Source organism: Drosophila elegans, unplaced genomic scaffold, assembly GCF_018152505.1.
Source record: "Drosophila elegans isolate 14027-0461.03 unplaced genomic scaffold, ASM1815250v1 contig_149, whole genome shotgun sequence".
Taxonomy (NCBI): Eukaryota; Metazoa; Arthropoda; class Insecta; order Diptera; family Drosophilidae; genus Drosophila; species Drosophila elegans.
In genome coordinates, this window is record NW_024545513.1 from 8,316,749 (window position 1) to 8,335,726 (window position 18,978).

Sequence of the window (18,978 nt, forward strand, 5' to 3'; positions counted from 1 at the left end):
CTCCCTCCTCCCAAATCCAGTTCCACCTCCGGCAGGAAACGGAAATGGAAATGGAAACGGCAACGCCATCAACTTAATTTTATTCATGCGCACATTTCCCAAGTCAAAAGAATTTTCCCAGCCGAGATAAAACAAAGGAATCGCTACGGGCCATAGGTGTGAGGGGAGGTCATAACACCTGGTTTTTTGGGCAGGCGGGCTCTTAACATTTCCTCCGGGCCGGAATAATAAATCTATTGCCCACCCATAAGACTTCAATTTCGTTTCCATTAGGCTTCTCTTGCTTTTTTATTTCAAAAATGCTTAATATTACGTACACAGGAAATGGCCATATTTGATAAATTTTAGCAAACATCTACAGTGCTCTCTCGCTTTATAGTGTCAGCTTTCCTAACATTTTGCTAAATAATAGGCTTTTTATAAAATACATCAATGGCTTAATTCAATTTGTTTAAATGGTCTAACTGAATAGATTGGGCTTTAAAACTTCACTTATTTAAACGTACACAATACAAAGTCTATTTTAAATTAAAGGTACGTTTGTGGTCGTTTTAATTAATTTTTAAAAGTAAATAAAATGTTAACTGCCATTTGTTAATATCATATATGGAAGCTATAAAGTAGAGTTGGGCGAGCTTAAATTGTTTTTTGTTTTATTAATGTTGAAGTGTAATTGGCGTACACTGTATTATCAATTTCTTTGAAAGTAAAGCAGACAAAGTAGGAAATGTGTCGCCTAATTTGCCATTAGCGGCTATAAAGTCGAATTATGAAGTCTATTTTTCTATTCCGAGTCCCTTATCTCATCCAGGAGACCTGTCCTCCATCCACTTTCACTTTCCATCGTCTAATTCGCTTAATATGGCCCAATGGCACGTGGGATGCGTGGGCGTGTCGATGTGGATTTCTTTTCCTGTGCCGGCATTATCCTCCGGGCACATAATAGCTTTTCATTATTGTTATTATGCCGCTCCACTCGTAAAAATCTCCGTTACAACATTAACAAATGCATAAACAAAGTGCGGGATGGCGAAATATTCAAATGAAGTCGCGCGATAAGCCGCTCCAAATCTGCGAGGAAACAAAAAAGCCAAACACGCCAAAAGCGGGGAAAAAAGGCGTCCTTGCTGAGGAATTTCCTTCTTGGTCCTTCTTGGATATACCCCCACCCCCCCAACTCTCTGTGAAGTGCGTGTCCTGGCCATTCCTCCTCCACTCCCTTTTTTGTAATGGGGTGTGATTTGTTCACTTTTTCCCTTCGGCCGCGCAAAAATATTTTCCTTTTCGCCGCCGTCTTCGTTCGTTTTCAGCGCCCCATCCTCTAACTAAGCCATAAAATTCCATTTTACAAACTGTGAATCCTTCTTGATCACTTTAAGTGGTTCGCCAGAGTCAAAAGGGGCTGAGGGGTCCTTATTTTTTTTTGCTGCTCCTCGTTGACGGCAATCATTGCAAGATACTTAAGCGGATTTGCATCTTTGTTTGCTGTGTCCCCAACTTCCACTCCTTGTTTGTTTGTTGTCATTGTCGCGGAATTTTTTGGTTGCGCCTGGTCGTCGTGCTACGTAACGTCTTCATCAAATCAGACAAAGGACTCGAGTCCTGCGCCTGTCATTTTTATGCGAGTTCTTCAAAACTTTTTCGCCCCTCGCCGCTCCCCGGCCAAGTGCTTAAATGGCTCAAATGGCTCAAATGGCGTTTACTTAACGTTCTGTCATCCTGCGGACAGTGCTCGTTATTAGGTTAAGTGCCTGGTCCTGGTCTATCCTGTTTGTATGCTCTGTATCTGTTGTTGGTCTGCTAGAGCTCCTCAACTTCATCTAGCGGAAATACACTAGTCATCGGAAAAACTCTAGTATTGGAGGATCCTTTACTGGACTCTCTCTTTGGCGAAAAACAGTCTGAGCTAGTACATTAGTCTAATGGCTTTCCTGGAACAGCAAAAACTGGCCCTGCACTGATAAAAATTGAAATTTGTGTTGTACAAATAAATATCCGGCTGTTGTATTCAAAATGTTAAATTTAAGTCATGGTATTAAATGATTTTGTATTAAAATATTTGAATTGATGTGCAAAAATATTAGATTTAAAAAGATTCCTTTATGTTTTGAGTGCTTATTAATTTAATTTTGTTTTAAAATTTAACTTAATTTTTATATATATAAATCTATTCCAAAAATAGTCAAATCAAAAATCATTGAACAATGTAAATTGATGTGCAAAAAATTTTAATGTGTTTTAAATGCAAATAAAAAATTTTAATGAATCTAAATTTAAAATTACAAAAAAAGGCAATGGATGAAAATCAAAGTTTAAGATAGTTGAACTTACTACGCTTTTTTTTTACCAGTGTAGAGGTCTCAGCCCCTTGGTCTTACGCAGCACATTTCATAATTCCCGCGCCATGATTAAGACCTTCCAAACCCCCCATCACCCACCACCCCGCCGATTCGTGCGCCACTGGGAGTTTAACTTGGCGAAAGTTTAGCAAGTTGTTGCCACTCCTGCCGCTGCACTGGCTCCCAGGATGGCGGTAGCGAAATGAAGTAGCTCCTCGGTGGGTAAGTGTGAACTTTGTTGGATGCCAGCTGGGAGCAGTTCATAAAAATGTGAGCAGGCAGTGGGAAGTTGGAGGAGTTGGTAGGAAGGAGTAGGTGGGAGTAGGAACCACCAGCTGCATCCCTACCATCGATTGTCCTTTATCTGGAAATGCATTCACAACGAATCGCTGCCAAATCGAAACTAATGAAGTGAAAACGGCACTAAAATGTCTTAATATGTTTTCTGTGGGCGGGGCGGTGCGGGGGCGGGCATATCAGCAGCAAAGGGGGAAAATCAACCTGCAAAATGGCCAAGGATACAGGATACAGGCAGGCACATAATATCCTTGTTGATTTCTTTTCAGGCGATTTACTGCCTACACACACACACACACACACACACACATTGGCTTAGTGCTTGTGCGTTGCCGCTTATCTTCGTACGGGGATCAGCAACAGGAGCCCCACATCCTAGAGCCAAACTCAGCAAGCCCCTGCCAGATCGATAAATTTTCCATTAAAGTTATTTTTAAATGCCGCAGCAAAACAAGACAACACCCAGGGGTGGAGATGGGTGGAAGGACGTGTGCCAGCCTGTGCCAGGATAATGCACTCGTTATGCCTGATAAAGTTATAAACTCATGTGTGTGTGTGTGTTAATATTCGGGGGTGGGAATTGATTTAGTGCCTGCCAAATTAAAACACATGCAAATATATATATATATATATGCCTATGCCTGAAGTCCTGCTGTAAAAGGACATAGCACATCGCACATCGCACACCCACCCGAAATTTGTGGCTTGCGGTTGCCGAATTCCTTTGGCTAAGGAGATTGGAGCTATCTGATTGAGTGCGAACAGCCAATGGCCCCGAAATATCCTCTCCAGTGTCTGTTTTCCCAGTGTGTGATGATCTAAAACGGAAATCCTGTGGCCAGATAGCTGCCTCTGTTTGCCGCCTTCCAACCCCCGAACATGAAGGCATGTCCTTGTTTGGCATCGCTTTTTTACCGCCTGCCTGCTTTCGGTTTTGTTGGTTATTGAATTAGCCCAATAAACCAGAAAAACAAGACGAGCACACACATGAACATCCCCTCCCCTCCCATCCTTTCCGCATCTCCACATCAAATTCAATACCAAGTGAGGCGTCGAAATAACAGAGGAGGAACAGATTTCAGCACTCGCATTTCAATGTCCAAAGGCTGCCAGGCAACTCATTAGAATGTTTTGAAATGGGCGCTAATAGCTCCAGCCCGCCCCCACTCCAATCCACATAATTGGAACACCTCCTCTGAGGGGCTACGTTTTTGTCATCGCTTGCTCACCACCCATTCCCCCCGGTTTCACCTATGCGCCAATTTGTTTGTTAGATCAAAGCACAGTACTAGGGTTTCCATTGTCAGTCGGTTGCCAAAAATGGGAGATGGAGCTCTGGAAACATAATTACACGGATGAGCCAGGGAAATAGGAACTCAAACGGAAGAAAAACTTTCCTGTTTTCACATTTCCCGCAACCACAAACAAAGAAAATTAGGTAAATACAAGGTGTAGTAATGGTGTTAAAGAAAAAAAAATGAACAACTATGTCTGATTATGGAAACTTTTGAAAAGAAACATATATTTTAAGGGAATATGCAATTGAATTAGCTTTTCTTAAATTTGCATTGGAATTTATCTATTTTTACAAGAATATATACAAAAATACAAAAAAAATGGATTTACATATTATTAAGTTAGTTTTAAACAAAAGTAATTTTAATTGTTTAAAACCTTTATCCTAACTCAGCATTTTTTATGGTAAAAGTTATTAGCTAGGTAAGGAAATAGGTAGCCCTATATATATTTACTTAACTTCGTAACTAGCTACTTCCCAACATTGTAAACATATATAAAATTTGAAATATTTATTTATTTATTCTCGTTACACTGTACTTATTAAGCTCCTGTCAACTTCAGCTTAAACTGCAACAAGTTGTCCTGCAGGACATCATCCCAGGACCAGTGGCGTCCGTGCGTTGCGGAAACAATTTTTATTTTGCCAGACAATTTGCTTATTTTGTGATTTCCGCCTTGCCCGCCTTTGCCTGGGAAAATATTTCCGGCTTCTGACTTCATTTCACAAGCTCTTTTCTGGTCGTGCTCTTTATTTTTCCAGCTTTCTCTTCCTTTGTCCCCCCAAATCCTTGGGGGCGCACTTAGCCAGGCCATTTAATTTTCTTCGTCAATCATTAAATTAACATTAAAATAAGGCGGAAATGGGGAAATTATGAGTGACCAAGGTCTAGATTCCCCACATTCATAAGTTATCAAGGTCTGGGAATACTTCAAGTTGTTGCCAGTCAAAGTCATTTAACAATAATGGCCTGCATATGAAATGGCCTGCATGCAAATGTCAACGGGGAAATGGGGAGACGTTTAAAGCCCAGTTTTCGACCAGTTTTCGTTGGGAGGACGAAGGTCCTTCCCATAAATTGCAAATGGCCAAATACCGTTAAATGGGCGCCGGCCACAACAGTTACAACAGCGGATGGGCCATGGCATGGGCATTTGGAAAGATAATCCCGACTAGACGGAAAGAGGTAACTCCTCATGTCCTGCAAATAATACCCAAGCGGCAGAGGTTGAAATGGAAATCTTTAGAGACCATATTTGATCATCCGTCGGGCTGAGGTGATCCCTTCACGGGGTATCCCTCTATTCGCATCCCCAACTAGGCATTCGGATCCCTGGTGGCTTGGTTTTTTTACACCCTTGCAGAGGGTATTATAATTTCAGTGAAAAGTTTGCAACGCAGTGAAGGGCACATTTTCGGCCCTATAAAGTATATATATATTCTCGATCTAGCCATGCCCGTCTGTCCATGCAAACTAATCTCTCAGTTTGAAGCTATCCGCATAAAACTTTTCCAAAAGTTGTCTTTCTGTTGGAGAAAGTATATAAGTCGGAAAGAGCCGGATTGGACGACCATATCATAGAGGACCAATAGATAAAAAAAAAATTAACTTCCCTGTTTTTTATTTTTTTGTAATATTCCTTAAGGTATAGTAATAGTTATATGGTTTTAGTTTTATTAACGGTAATCATAAAGCTGTCATAGAAACAAACAACAAAAATCATAATTCCCATACTGCTTTATAGGCGTAAAAATCAAAATATAGTTGTGATAAATAATATTTAATTTTTGCAAAAGCTGCAAGGGTATATATACTTCGTCTGGCCGATGTTGGCTTTCATTCTTGTTTTTTTTTTTGTTTTTATTTACGACGGCGGCGGCTACTTTTATTGCCTCCCAGCCTCCGCCATCCCCCGACCGCTGTCCGCTGTCTCCTGTTCCCTGTCCACCAACTGACCACTGGCCACTGTCACACATGGCCGGAAATCGGCTGCGACACACTGCATGTGGCCCAAAACATTTGCATAAACTGCCAGCCAAGAGCCCCATTGCCCATTGCCTATGGCGCGATTTTCGATTTTCGATTTTTCCCACTGATTTTGACCATTTTTCAGTGTCCGCCGCTGGGTTTGCGCCTGTTTTTCATCGTTGTTTTTATTTTTTTTTCGTTTTTTTTCTCTTGCTGTAGCTGTAGTCTCCTTTGCTGGCTGGGCATGTTGTTTATGTGTTTATAGATTAATCGCTTTTTGGTTAAATGACTTCCACAGTCAACGGGGGGCGCGCGAGGCAGGAAGGGGTTGACAATTTAAAGCATGGCAACCGAATTTTGTTGCAAATTGTCGGGGCGACAAAAGAAGTTAGCCCACACACGGCACATGGCGGGAATTACAGGGGCCATAAGCTTCATACTAATTTTGGGGCCAGTTCGTTATGGCTCAAAATGGCTCAAAATGGGCCAAATGGGCCATCTAAGCCAAAACAAATCTTGGCCCGGGCCAACCCCAATTATTTGGCCCAGAACACAATAAAAAATTAATCACAAAACGAAGCTCATTACGATGGGTGGGCAGTGGGTGGGTTGGCAGACTAGACTAATGTGCTAATGTGCAATTTCGAAAGGTGCTTACGTTGTCAAGTAGTGTGAAAATGTGGTCCCTCCTCGGAACGATTCGGGCCAATTGACAACCTTCCCCCACGTCCGGACCACGGGTCGCAGTCCCAAGAAGCAGAGAGCAGGGAGCAAGGACCAAGCGAAGACGACAGCATATGGCGGGGATCGCAGAATCCTTGGGTCTAAGACTTTGCCCCAAGGACTCACGCTGGGCGGCAAGGCGAGGCAGGATGTGCAATTAATTCCCCAGCTTAGAATGAAATCTAATTGCTCGTTAGCGCACAGTCGGCAGTCCAATGTCCCTTTTTGTTTTTATATTTCGTTAACTGCTGATTACAGCAGTTGTTCGCTTGCTCCGCTGTTCAGTTGTTGCTTCATCTCCGGGATGGGTCGTGGAAACGGGGGACACCATCTCCTCCATCTCCTCCATCGCCCCCCCAGAACTGCTGCTGGCGTCTTAGATCTCTATCTCGAGTGTAAGTTTTATTTTCTTAATTTTTTTCGCCTATTGTTTTGGGCCCTTTGGCCTTCGTCCGTTTCGGAATGTTTCCCAGCTGGTTCATAAAAAGAAATTAACGGCTCTATTCGGCCACCCCCTGCTCCACCTGAGGCTGCGAATCGTTTAATGAGCTTGTAACCGTGTCCGTGTTCGTGTCCGTGTCCTTTGGTCCTTTCGTCCTTTCGTCTGTCGGGCCATGCTGACGATGCCAAAAAGCATGCAGCGATATTTGTTTTTCCCGCCTTTGGGCTCGCACTCCTTCCATTGCTTCATGCGATTGATATAATGGCATATCTCGAGCACACTAAGGAAAAATTAACTCCTTTTCCGAAATCTAGAAACTGTATTGGAAAATAAAGGACATATTAAAATAACATTATATATAAATGATATTATTCTCTTTGGAATATTACATTTTGAACAAAACCATTTGAACAAACCATTTATCTAGTCTTTAGAGAAATAAGAATGATATACGTTATTAGATTGATATAATGGCATATATCAAACACACTAAGAACAAAATGAATTCGCATTCTCTAAATTATAAACGATTGTTTATATTGATTTGTTTACTATAAAATTTATTAGAGCAAAATCAATCAAAAAACTTGCCATGCCATTTGTGCATCAAGTGTAGCCCATGTACCATTCGAATGAGAAAGATAAAAACCTACACGAAAATCAATTGAAGATAAAAGCATGACGAATTTGCAGGGGGCTAACTTTATTCCGAGTGCATAGTTATGCCGTTTATCGAGCACTGTTATTTATGCCGCAGAACTTTCTCGGCAGCCGAGGGTCGTTTCAAATTAATTGACTTGTTTTCGCTCTGCTTTGGCTTTGGCCTGCTTAAATATTTAACTTTGGTCCGTTTGTGTGACTCGTTGCGTGGGCCAGAGCCTTTTGACCGCTTAGTTGGCCACTTGGGAGCACACCAAACACTCCACACACTCCACACACTCCACACACACACGTAGCCCTCACCTGACCAGGGTGAAAGTTTTGGCATTTCGGTATTTATGGCTCATGTGGCGCACTTGCATAAATCACTGACAATGTAAACACACACATGGAGCATTACTCTGCCCCCCTCACCTCCATTTTGGGTTAAATGGCCGAAAAGTGTTGACCACAATTAATGTTATGAGATAAGTTTATAAAAGCTCACGGCTCACTGCGCCCGAGGCTCTCCAGAGTTGGAATTGGAATTGGAATTGGAGTTTGAGTTGGAGTTGAAGTTGGAGTAATAAAATGCAAGACAGCCTACCCCAGGATAACCTTAAATACCTGATACCTGCCCATCCTGCAGATCCTTGCAGCGGAAATTATGTATCGTTTACATGGTCCTCGTGGCTCTTTTGTTGCTGGCTTTTATCGCCGCATCCATTATGCCATCCCTTCCCACTTACCACTTGCCACTTGCCACAACTGGCCCGTAGATTTGTCAAAAATGGCTCCTGGGATGGCCATTTTAAGCCGGAAGTTGCCAAACATTTACTCGCTATTCAATTTTTTTTTGTTTTTTTTTGTGTTCTTTTGACTGAGGAGGAATAATGTCAAAGTTGGCGGGCTACCCGGAAAACCGGTACTTTAGAGCCCAGAAATTCATATGGCGCACCAAAAGTGTTCCAACAATCCAGAATGTGGAAAATGAGTAGGAGTAGGAGGGGCTTTGACCTCCCTTCGTTCTCGAATGGCGTTGGCAACTATGGAACTGCCAAATGATGCTGTTGTGCAAATGGATCTCCATCTGTCTGTCCCCCATTCCCCATTCCCCCTACCCTCCTACCCCCTTTCCCCCTCCATCGGTGTGTGACTAATATCATTCTGGCATGCCAAACGCATCCGAACACGCAAGGTATCGCAATATGCCAAGCGATTTCAGAGGATGGGAGGATGGGAAAAGGTATGAAAACATTAGGCTGAAAATTTACAGAAACGCAAGACGAGGCAGCAAATGATACGCTTGCCACAGACAAACGCTCATTAGAGCGCAAACTATGGTTGAAGTTGGAGTGACTGAGGGGCGGGGTTTTAAGGAAAGAAGGCATATGAAAAGCCTCCCCTGGGGAAAAAGTTGCCGCATTCTATTTACCTTTTGGCCGTGATACAGTTGTAGCAATGGCAACAACTAACGCGCAGCACGTAGGAAATTAATGTTTAAGCTTCACGCAAAGTGCGAGCTAAACTTTGCGAGCAGCAGACAAACATTTGATTTAATTATGAGTGGCATTTATAGCCAAGAGCGGCAACGGATATATCAGGTAGCACTCACACTCACACACTCACACACTCGCACACGGACGGACTGCCAAGGTGTTAGTCTGTTGATAATGTAAACGAAGCGATCCAAAAAAAGTTTCCAGCCAGGCGAATGCGGAATGCTCTAATTGGGGAATGTGAGCAAAAAAAATTCTTCTCCTTAAGAGCACAAACAAAAAGAATGGTGACCACTATTTATACAATTATTGGATGTTAAAGTATTCTACCTAGCAAAGCTGGGGGAACATCTTGCTTTTTATAAACATTTTAAAATTTATAATGTTGTGATGAATGTTGCTTCTTATAAACATTTCTTAATTTCTAACCCATTTTTAATGAGGTGGTGACCGCGATTTTGAGTATGAATCTGCATTAAAATGTAGGTTTAAATTTTTTGTTAATAATTAATTAATTTTAATAAAATTACTGAATTTTAATCAAGTTGTAATGCTTTGAAAGCAATTTTTGGTGACCCCGATCTACTATTTCTAGCCTTCAGGTCTAACCCAAGGAATAACTATTCAACTTTAGAACATCCCATATTTTTGTGGCTCAAACTCCACGAAATAGTTAATAACCTTAGAAAGGATATCTGAAGTGAAGTGCTGGTGTGCATGATGTATTCGTCTTCCGGCGTATCCCTATCTTTATCTGCAGAGTCGCTTATGTGACTGCTTGTCAAACTGACACTGACAGTTTGCCTAAGTGGCAACTTAATTTCTTAATTGTCAACTCAAAACTTTTATCGGGCACCTGCCTGTAACTTATGCTCCCTGTTTCCCTGGGCCAAATAAAACTATCTGAGTCTTGGTCTTGGCTTGCCGACTTGCGGTTTGGCTTTGAGTGAGTTTCCCGACTTGCGGAGATAGTGGAAAGCCGAGTTCATTTCCACCATTTTGACAGATAAGAAAATTGTGAGCGGGAGTGGTGAGTGGGGAGTGGTGGTAAAGTGGGCGAAACTTACAACTTACGTAGCTGACAAAGTGACACGCGATGGCGGAGTTGGGGAACAAAAGGTGCAAAGAGAAAAGTTTTTGAGCTAGTGCCATCTGAATAATTGAGGGGCACTCTTTGGAGCCATATAGTTGGACATGGTTCATGGACTGCCCCTCCCCCCACTTCATCCATAGTCCACCTCGTTAATGCCTGTATAATTTAACGCCACTTTAAATTTTAATTGTCTAAATGAAAATGTCGCCGGGTCTGAATGCCTCTGAATGCCTTTGCCCGCCCTGTCATTTCCATAAAGTTTACGTTTTCCACCAGCTTTGGCCCGATTTAACGCACTTTGGAGGAGTTGTTTCCACATTTTAATTGCAACCCCTCCAGTTCGCTGGCTGGATGGCTGCCTGGCTGGCTGGCTGGCAACAATTTGTTACAAATAATTATCATAACCTGATTAACATGAGCTCAGAGTGGGTGGTTCCTGGTTCCTGTTTCCTGGTCTTGGTCCTTTAGGGTGGATCGTCCTGCCCAGAACGGGAATAGTCAAGGGGTTGTGTCTGACGCTCGTCTTAATTTGTGAAACTTTTAAAATGCCGTCGCTGTCGCCTGTCTACTGTCTTCTGTCCTCTATCTCTTATTTTTAATGCATGCTGGGAACACACACATGGAGTAACTGCTCCGCTTTCCATCTTAATTATGCCAAGTGCCCGCCATAATCATCGCCAGCGTCGTCTCGTTGTCGCTTGTAATTCGGCGGCTGCATAATTAGAATTGTAAAAATTATAAGAAAGTATTTACATCTTGTGGATGGGGGCTACGCACTGTGACTACGGCTACTGCTACTGCTCTTGAATAACCAAAAACTCGTATCGTTATTCTCCGACTTTAACCTGCCAATTGTGTGCCTTGGCTTCGGGTTAATTGCATGCCGCACCCTCACCCACCCACTGCAAAAAGGAAGCCCCCCATTGATGGCTTCCTCCGGCCATCGACTTCCGGTTCTGGTTTATCAATAACCATAATGCTCCACGCAGAATGATGGGCACATTTCTGGAGCTTCTCTAACGAGCGCGTAAACGGCGCGTGCAATTTCCCAAAGCCATTAAAAAGCGAACTAGAAAGATACAGCGTTATCATTTCGTGGGTATGGAAAAAAAAAAAAAAAATTGGCAACTCGAGGAACATTAAGATGGCGCCAGGTCAGGAAGAAGGAGCGTGAAATTAAATTGAACAACTTCTGACAGCTAATCTGGAATCGAGACTGGAGAGACTGCCATTTGCCGCTGATCTCTTACAAGCATTAAATTTTAATGGCGCACTCAAAAAGTCTGCCCCGAAGAAGAAGTATACTACGTTTCGTAGAAGGAGTTGTCGTAGTCGTAGCCGTTGTGGCAGTGGCAGTGGGCTAACTAATGAAGCCAGCTGCTGCTGGTGGTTGCAAAACCGCAGATGCAAATCAGAGCAAAACCGAAAAAGAGCAAAGATTGGAAGTGGCACTCCAAGAGGACATGATGGGCAAAGGACAGGGGGATTCATTCCGTCTGAGGCAGATGCAGATCGAACCCATGTCCAAACTAATCCGCTCTTAATTAAAGATTGCCACCACCAAAGTTTGCCGTCCAGGGCAAATGTACTTACAATTTTCCATATTAAGTCGCTGCAAACTGAAATGTTGGGCAAATTGGAAAGAAGGATGGGCCATCTCCAACTCCAGCTCCAGCTTCAGTTCCTGGCCAGCCGTCGCTTAACCTCAAGGAATAAATCTTTGACAAAGCTGAGCCGCAAACTTGTTTGTCCAAGCAGTCGCCGTACAAGTTGTCCACCGGAGGAGCGAAGGTGTTGCTATAATGTTCCCCAATATGTCTGGGCCAGCATTGGCATAGGCATTGGCATTGGCATTGGCATTGGCATTGGCTGCTGGGCACGTGATAAGATCATAATCCCATTTATGTCTTTACTTGCCAGTGGAAAACTTTTGTCCCACCCGAGTGGGAATGAGAAGGAGAAGGAGAAGGAGAAGGGTTGGACGCGGCTGTTTATGTTTAAACTGAGGTCAGAGAGCACTAAATCAAGTTGCCAACGTCCAAAAACTTTCGCCGGCGCATGCAAAGAAGCTGTTAAGCAGCTTAAAACTATTCCATTGGACGGGGCCCTATGGCTTCTATCGTCTAGAGTTTAGAGTATAGAGCGTCTTCCGGGTTGCGTCTTGGGCAATTGTTGATAAGGCCCAGCCAAGCGACAGTTTACATTGGAACAAATTTGAGACTTTTGTTCGGGAACTTTTCATCCTTTTCATCCTTTTTCGGGTGGGATGCCTCCCGCAAAGCTGGGCAAACTTTCTGTGGGCGCAACGTGTGATGAAGATGCTGGACTGAAGGACAGAAGAAGATGTTATCGGGGGCACCACGTATGGCAAACCCTTTTGTTGGTCTTTGGAAAAAGCCAGATATGTGTAGTACCAGCTGGCAAAAGTATATAGGGTATACAAGATAGGCACTCCTCACTGTAAATACACCACTATTCGTGTTCTTAAACTATACAGGCGTAGGGTATAGACAATTGTGCCTAATCCCTGCCTAGATTGCATTGTTCGGCCTCCGACTTCCACCCAGTGAGGTGCTTAATGTGCAGCTGCCAAAACAAATGAGCCTTAATGCGATTTGCTTGAATGGAGCCCGGATGTGCGGGCCACTTTCGGGCTGGGGGCCCAGCCAACGAGCCCAGTCCAGCTCAATCCATTTGGCTGGCTATTGAGTGCCGAAGCCACTAAACCTTAACCGATTCTCCAGGCAGACATTATCGGCAGCAGCGGGTTGAAGCCAAGTCTGTTGCAGCTCTTGCAGTTTATGCACTGGCCTGGAATTTCATTGGATTTTCGACCTTTTCATGGCTCAATTAAGTGGCCCACTCCCAAGTTGTTGGGGGTTGAGGCTGTGTACCCAAATCTGGGTACTGGGGCTGTTGACTTTAAATTTGTGCCAGCTGCTGCGAGTGTAATTCGTCTTGTCAGACGAAAAAGATGATTGAATTAACCATTTATGCTCTATTTACGAGCGGACTGGGTAACAAACAAGACAAACAGGACAAACAGGACATGACACAGCAGACAGACAGGACATTTGCACACACACACAGATGCGCAGCGAGTGAGAGAAATGAATCCTGGCACCCGCATTCTACATGTGACACATTAGCAGGAGCAGGAGCAGGAGCAGACGAGCACTGTTATCAGCTTGGGCAAAAAGTGTCCTGCGAATGAGAACTCACACAGAAACGCACACAATCACACGCTTACGGAAGTGGAATGTCTGGCTGCAACAGAAGCCAGGACACAGCCAACACGCCCGCTACCTCCCTCCCTCCCTCCCTCCACCGCCGACGACTGTTTGCAATGAGGTTTTGTTTCAATTTCCTTTCGATAGGCCACAGACATCCCGAAAATCGGGTGGCCAGAGGAGGGGGGAGAGGGAGGTGGAGGATGTGGGGCAGGACGTGGGACAGGACGCGGGCGTCGACAATTTCATGCATAAATTCATCGTGTGTGTTGGGCTTTATGGTTGACTGAGATTCGAGTGAGATACTTCCTTCCGTTATGTTGTTTGTTTACTGCCACTCCCATTCTGCCATTCTGCCATTCTGCCACTTTGCCATTTCTCCATTTGGCCATTCTGCTCCTCTGTTCCTGATCCTCGCTGGCCACGCTGATGACTTTGCATCTAAAACAATTAAGTTTCGTGGCTGGCAAAACACAAAAAAAATTCATGGCAAGCCGAGAAACGGTAAGCGGCCAAAACAATTTACATACTCGACATAACTTGGCTTAAATGAGTTTTGCAACAAATTCCGACAGGACGCACAGCCGGGGCGAAAAAGAGGCCAAATAAAGGGGAGCAGCAGCAGTAGCTAATCCCTTATGGGCATTTTGTCCTGGCCAGGACCTCCTGTCCCCCGCCCCCGCCTCCGCCTCCTGCCAGTCACTCAGTCAGCGAGTCATGCAAATTTCATGCGGCTGGCAGAGCACAAAAAAAATAAGAAAAAAAAGAAAAAAAAAGAGCTACATAAAAAATTGTAAATACATTTCCTGTCGTCTAGTCGCAAGGCAGGGCCAGTCAGGATAAAAAGGACGAGGAGCGAGCCAGCCAGGACATGCTGCGACAACGACGACAAGTGCGACAAGTGTGTGCCACATATAAAAATCCACACAAACACACACACATGGCGAGAAGGAGCGAGGCTCGACAAGATTCCTGCAGGGATTCCTGATAGTGGACGTCCCTCATCCGCATCCGCATCCGCATCCACATCCGCATCCTCATCCGCCTCCGCATGGGGCAAAAAACTTTGCTGCCGAATTTAATCCAATAATAAATGGAATATTGCTGACCTCGGGCATTAAATTAAATGTTGTTATCAGTGGAGTGCAGTGAAATTATCAGTGGACTTCGTTGCACAGCGGAGCATGGGGATTACTGTGCTTCAGTGCTACTGTGCTGCTGTGCTGCTGTGCGAGTGAGTTATATGCGCTGAAACTTGATGTTAAATGGCAAGAAAAGGCAAAAAAGGACATTCAGGACTCTGGCTCTCCACTCCTGTTCGTATGCCGTGGCTCTGTTTGGCCGGATATTAAGCTCGTTTGCATATAATTTGCGTGCCACAGACCGCAACAGAAACACAAACTGATTCTGCAACCGAAACTGAATCTGAATCTGAATGGGAGTCCGAATTTTGAGTCCAAGCTGGGCAGAGCATCCTCCATCCTCCTTGATGGTTTTTTGGCCTGGCCGCGATAAGAACGCAGTTCGCAGGGCGACATTAAGAAGTCCTGCTGCCTGTTGGCCGGAGTAAAGCAATTAAGTTTGCGGTGGATATCAGGACATCTGCCATCTGAGGATGAGGAGTGCAGTTACGTTTGGTTAGTGCGAAAACTGACACTTTCTGTGGCATATTTATGGACGGTAATGAGAGATGGATAAAAGCGTGTGTGTTTGTGTGTGTGTGTGCCGTCGGCTGTTGCCCCCACCACCCCCTTCCCCCGTTGAAAAATCCCACCTCATCTGGGCTGGCAATCAGCCAAAAGTCTTGAAACACTTTCGCATAAGTTAAACTCATGCATATGCCCGCTTCCTGCTTTTTAATCCTTTCTGCGCCGGGGATGCTTTGTCTTGGCCGGAAAATGCCTGCTGGGTAGGCGTTGATTATAATTGACTTTGGCTGACTTAAGTGCCAAAATGGAAATTTCATGTAGCCGGGGCGTGGGCATATCTAAATACTCCACACACTCCGTGCATGTAATGTATAAATTGTGGGCTTGGGGGTGGCCATGGTTACCAATTCCCAATTTTACGCTTTCCCACTTTGGCTCAATGGCTCAAAAAAAAAAAAAAAAGAAAGAAAAAAGAAAAAGACGCACGACTCACATTCCTTAAATCAAATCAAATGATGTGCAACAATTTTAATATAATCAGAATGCGGATGGACCCAGACGTTGTCCTGGCCACTGGTCAGTCAGTCAGTCAGTCGATTGTCATGGGGGCAGCAAATTATGTTAAGTGTTTGCATCGCACACCCATGTTTTCCTGCCCAGGAATCCAGCTCAAAAAAAAAAAAGGAAAAGAAAAGAAAAGAAGAGAAAAGAAAAACTGGAATGCTTGCGAAAAACTTGTATCAAACAACTTGGCCGCCATGGAAACTCCTCATCCGAAATACAAAGTAAGGGTTGCGGGGCAATGATTTGTGTGCGTGAGTCGCAAACAAAAAGCCATTACAAACTTCCAGCTTCCTGGCAAAGTTTTGCCCACCTGAGGCCGGGTATCTTCGAGGTGGCTTCACTTCACCATCCAGTTGAGCAACTCTGAGCTTATAGGGTAACTCAAGTTCGACTACTGGCCAACTGCTAACTGCCTCAATTTCTTTTCACACCTCGATGGGGAAAAAGTGCGCGGAACTGACATTAAAAAGTTGGGACCTGCTGACGTGCTCCTTGTCGCAGTTTCCAGTTCCCAGTTCCCAGCTCCCAGATTCCCAATACCCAGTTCGCATGTCCCGGCGATCCTCATCACAATTATCATTACCATCAGCAGCCAGCAGGCAGCATCGTAACCGGTTTTGATGGAGAGTGCCATCGGAATGATTAAAAAAGTTTGGGGTGCCAACGAAATCTGCATTTAAAACATCATTTTGTGGGGTCAACGGCTGCGCCACCGACGTCTCTGGCCTGAGGCATTGCAGTCCGGTTTTCGGTCTCCGGTTTTGGGTCCCCGGAAAATAATTGATCCCCAGCGTCTCGTTTTTCCGCACACACGCGCCTCGCAGAAAAATCAAATTGAAGTCCATAACAAGCGAATGACCGCCTCATAAAGCAATTAAGTGCATGTGGCTGACCAAGCAGCAACGTGTCGGAATATCAGGACATCCTGTCCCCAGCCAAAAGCAGTAGCCAGGATAACTGACCCAAGCCGACCGAGTCCAGAGTCCAGAGTCCTGGCTGGAAAGGGAGCTGAGGCGGTAGAGTTTATCTGCTGTTGATGCCGCAGACTGCATCGGGATTTGGCCGAACTGTAGCTTGCACACGGCGATGGCTGGAAAATATCCTGTTTGGAGTGACCGCATGAACCGACCCAAGCACGAAAGGATGCGCAGGTTGCGGAGCTCCTCTCAAGTAATTCATAGCATTAATTATATTATATGACCCATGAAGAAGGCAGTGACCAGTCGCCAGTCGCCATTCGCCAGTCACCAGCAGAGGTGGATATGCAGCCCTTTGGGGATGAGTCCTTCGCCACTCTGACATGGCCCCTCAAAACTCATTACCCTCTTGCTAAAGTGGGTCTAATTTATATTACAAATAAATCAATTTGTTACGATAATAATATTATGAGGTGTTACCAAAAAAACAGAGAAAAGTATTTCTAATGCTGAGCAATTAACCAAGAATCAGTTAATGAAAATGAATCAATACAAGCATATAAAATATATAAATTTGACAGCAACTTTAATTAAAAGAAAATAAATAAATAAACAACAACATTTTGATTTACCATTTTTTGTTGGTAACATTTAAGTCCATAGTCATCGTATCAAGTTCTTAGTTTTTAATCACTTGCAGGAAGATGAAACGAAACTACAAAACATCCAACTTTTTCCATTGTGTTGTGCTCTTAACACAACTAAAAGCTTTCTCTTTTGAATTTTAAATGTAGTTGCGAACATGGAATAATTAACCATATAACCACCATTTTATTTCTGTGCTATTCAGCTCAATCTTTTCCCCATAAGTCAAGAGCAAACCTTAACCCAAATAAAATCAAAACGAAAAGGGCTCGGACAGTTGACGACTGACTTTATCTGCTGAACTCTCCCCGGTGACAATTTTGCATAATAATTGGGCGGTCTTAATTTATGCGCAGCTCGTGCAACAACAATGGCCATAATATTAATTGTTTATAAATAAATATGCATTTGTTTGTTTCGAGGCGAGTTTACGGGGGCCACAGGCGCTAAACGTTGCACTGCCGTTTTATTATTTTGTTTTGTTTGGCCATGGCCATGGCCAGATAAAAGTAATTAACGCCTATTTCGAAATGGCGAGAGGAGGCGGGGGGGCAGAACAATGGACAGTGGCGGGCCATAATTATTATTGACTTATTGGCCACAATGGCATTTAAGAGAGGCCAGCACACCCGGCTCGGAATCGGAATTGGAATTGGAATCGGAATCGCGAAAGTATTTGCATAAAATTTGCATTGACAACGGTTGAAAGCAATTGAAACAATAATTTCGTCATTAATGTGCGACAATCCGATCACCTCTCCACCGAATCTCCTTTTCTCCCTATCTCCGTTTCCCCATTTCTCCATTTCTCCACTCCTCCGGCTGCCACCTGGTCGGATGAATTGAAAACGTGCTTATCGCCGCACATCAGCAACGGACGGAGTGGACTCCGTCCGGACTGCTATTGGGGGATTGGTATTGCGATTGGTATTGGGATTGGGATTGGGATTGGGATTGGGACTCGGATTGGTATTGGTATTGGCTTTGCCTTTGGCTTTGGGTGATTGCATTTTTCTGCCATTACCATTGCCCGCCGCCCACTGCAATTGTTTAACGCGTTTAATTACATTTGTTGGCTGGCACTTAATGTTTTTATAATTAATAGAATCAATATTGATACTGCCCCCCGTGATCCTCTACAGGGCATGCCCTTAGCCCGGTGGCATCCACTCCAATTGCACCGCAGCTGTGGTTAATTGTAGATTAAAAATGTAGCCAATGCGGTTGAGGTTCACAGAAGCGTTAAATGTCTGGTCAAACTATGGGCGTTGGGTAAACACCGAGCTCGCCCTTTAAATGTTAAATGTTTATAATGCCCGCGACTTGCATTTAATTACATTTGCCTCTCACATGAGAAGAGCCGCAAGCATGCATGCGAAATGCATGCGAATTGCATGCGAATCCCACTCCCACTTTCGAAACTGCAAAACTCCAAAACTTCAAAACTGGATACAGGACTACCTCTTGAGGCGGCTGCCAAAGGACTCTTTAGAATGCAGGCAGCGTAAAAGATTAGCCCGATTAGTTCAAAGGGTTCACAGCCTTCACAGCCCACCCTGCTCCTGGTGGCCCACTTGAGAATTCTACGGCGTAAACACATTTCCCGCATTATTTTTTCATACCCGTTACGGTAGAGTGAAAGGGTATATAGTTTCGTTGAAAACAATGTAACAGA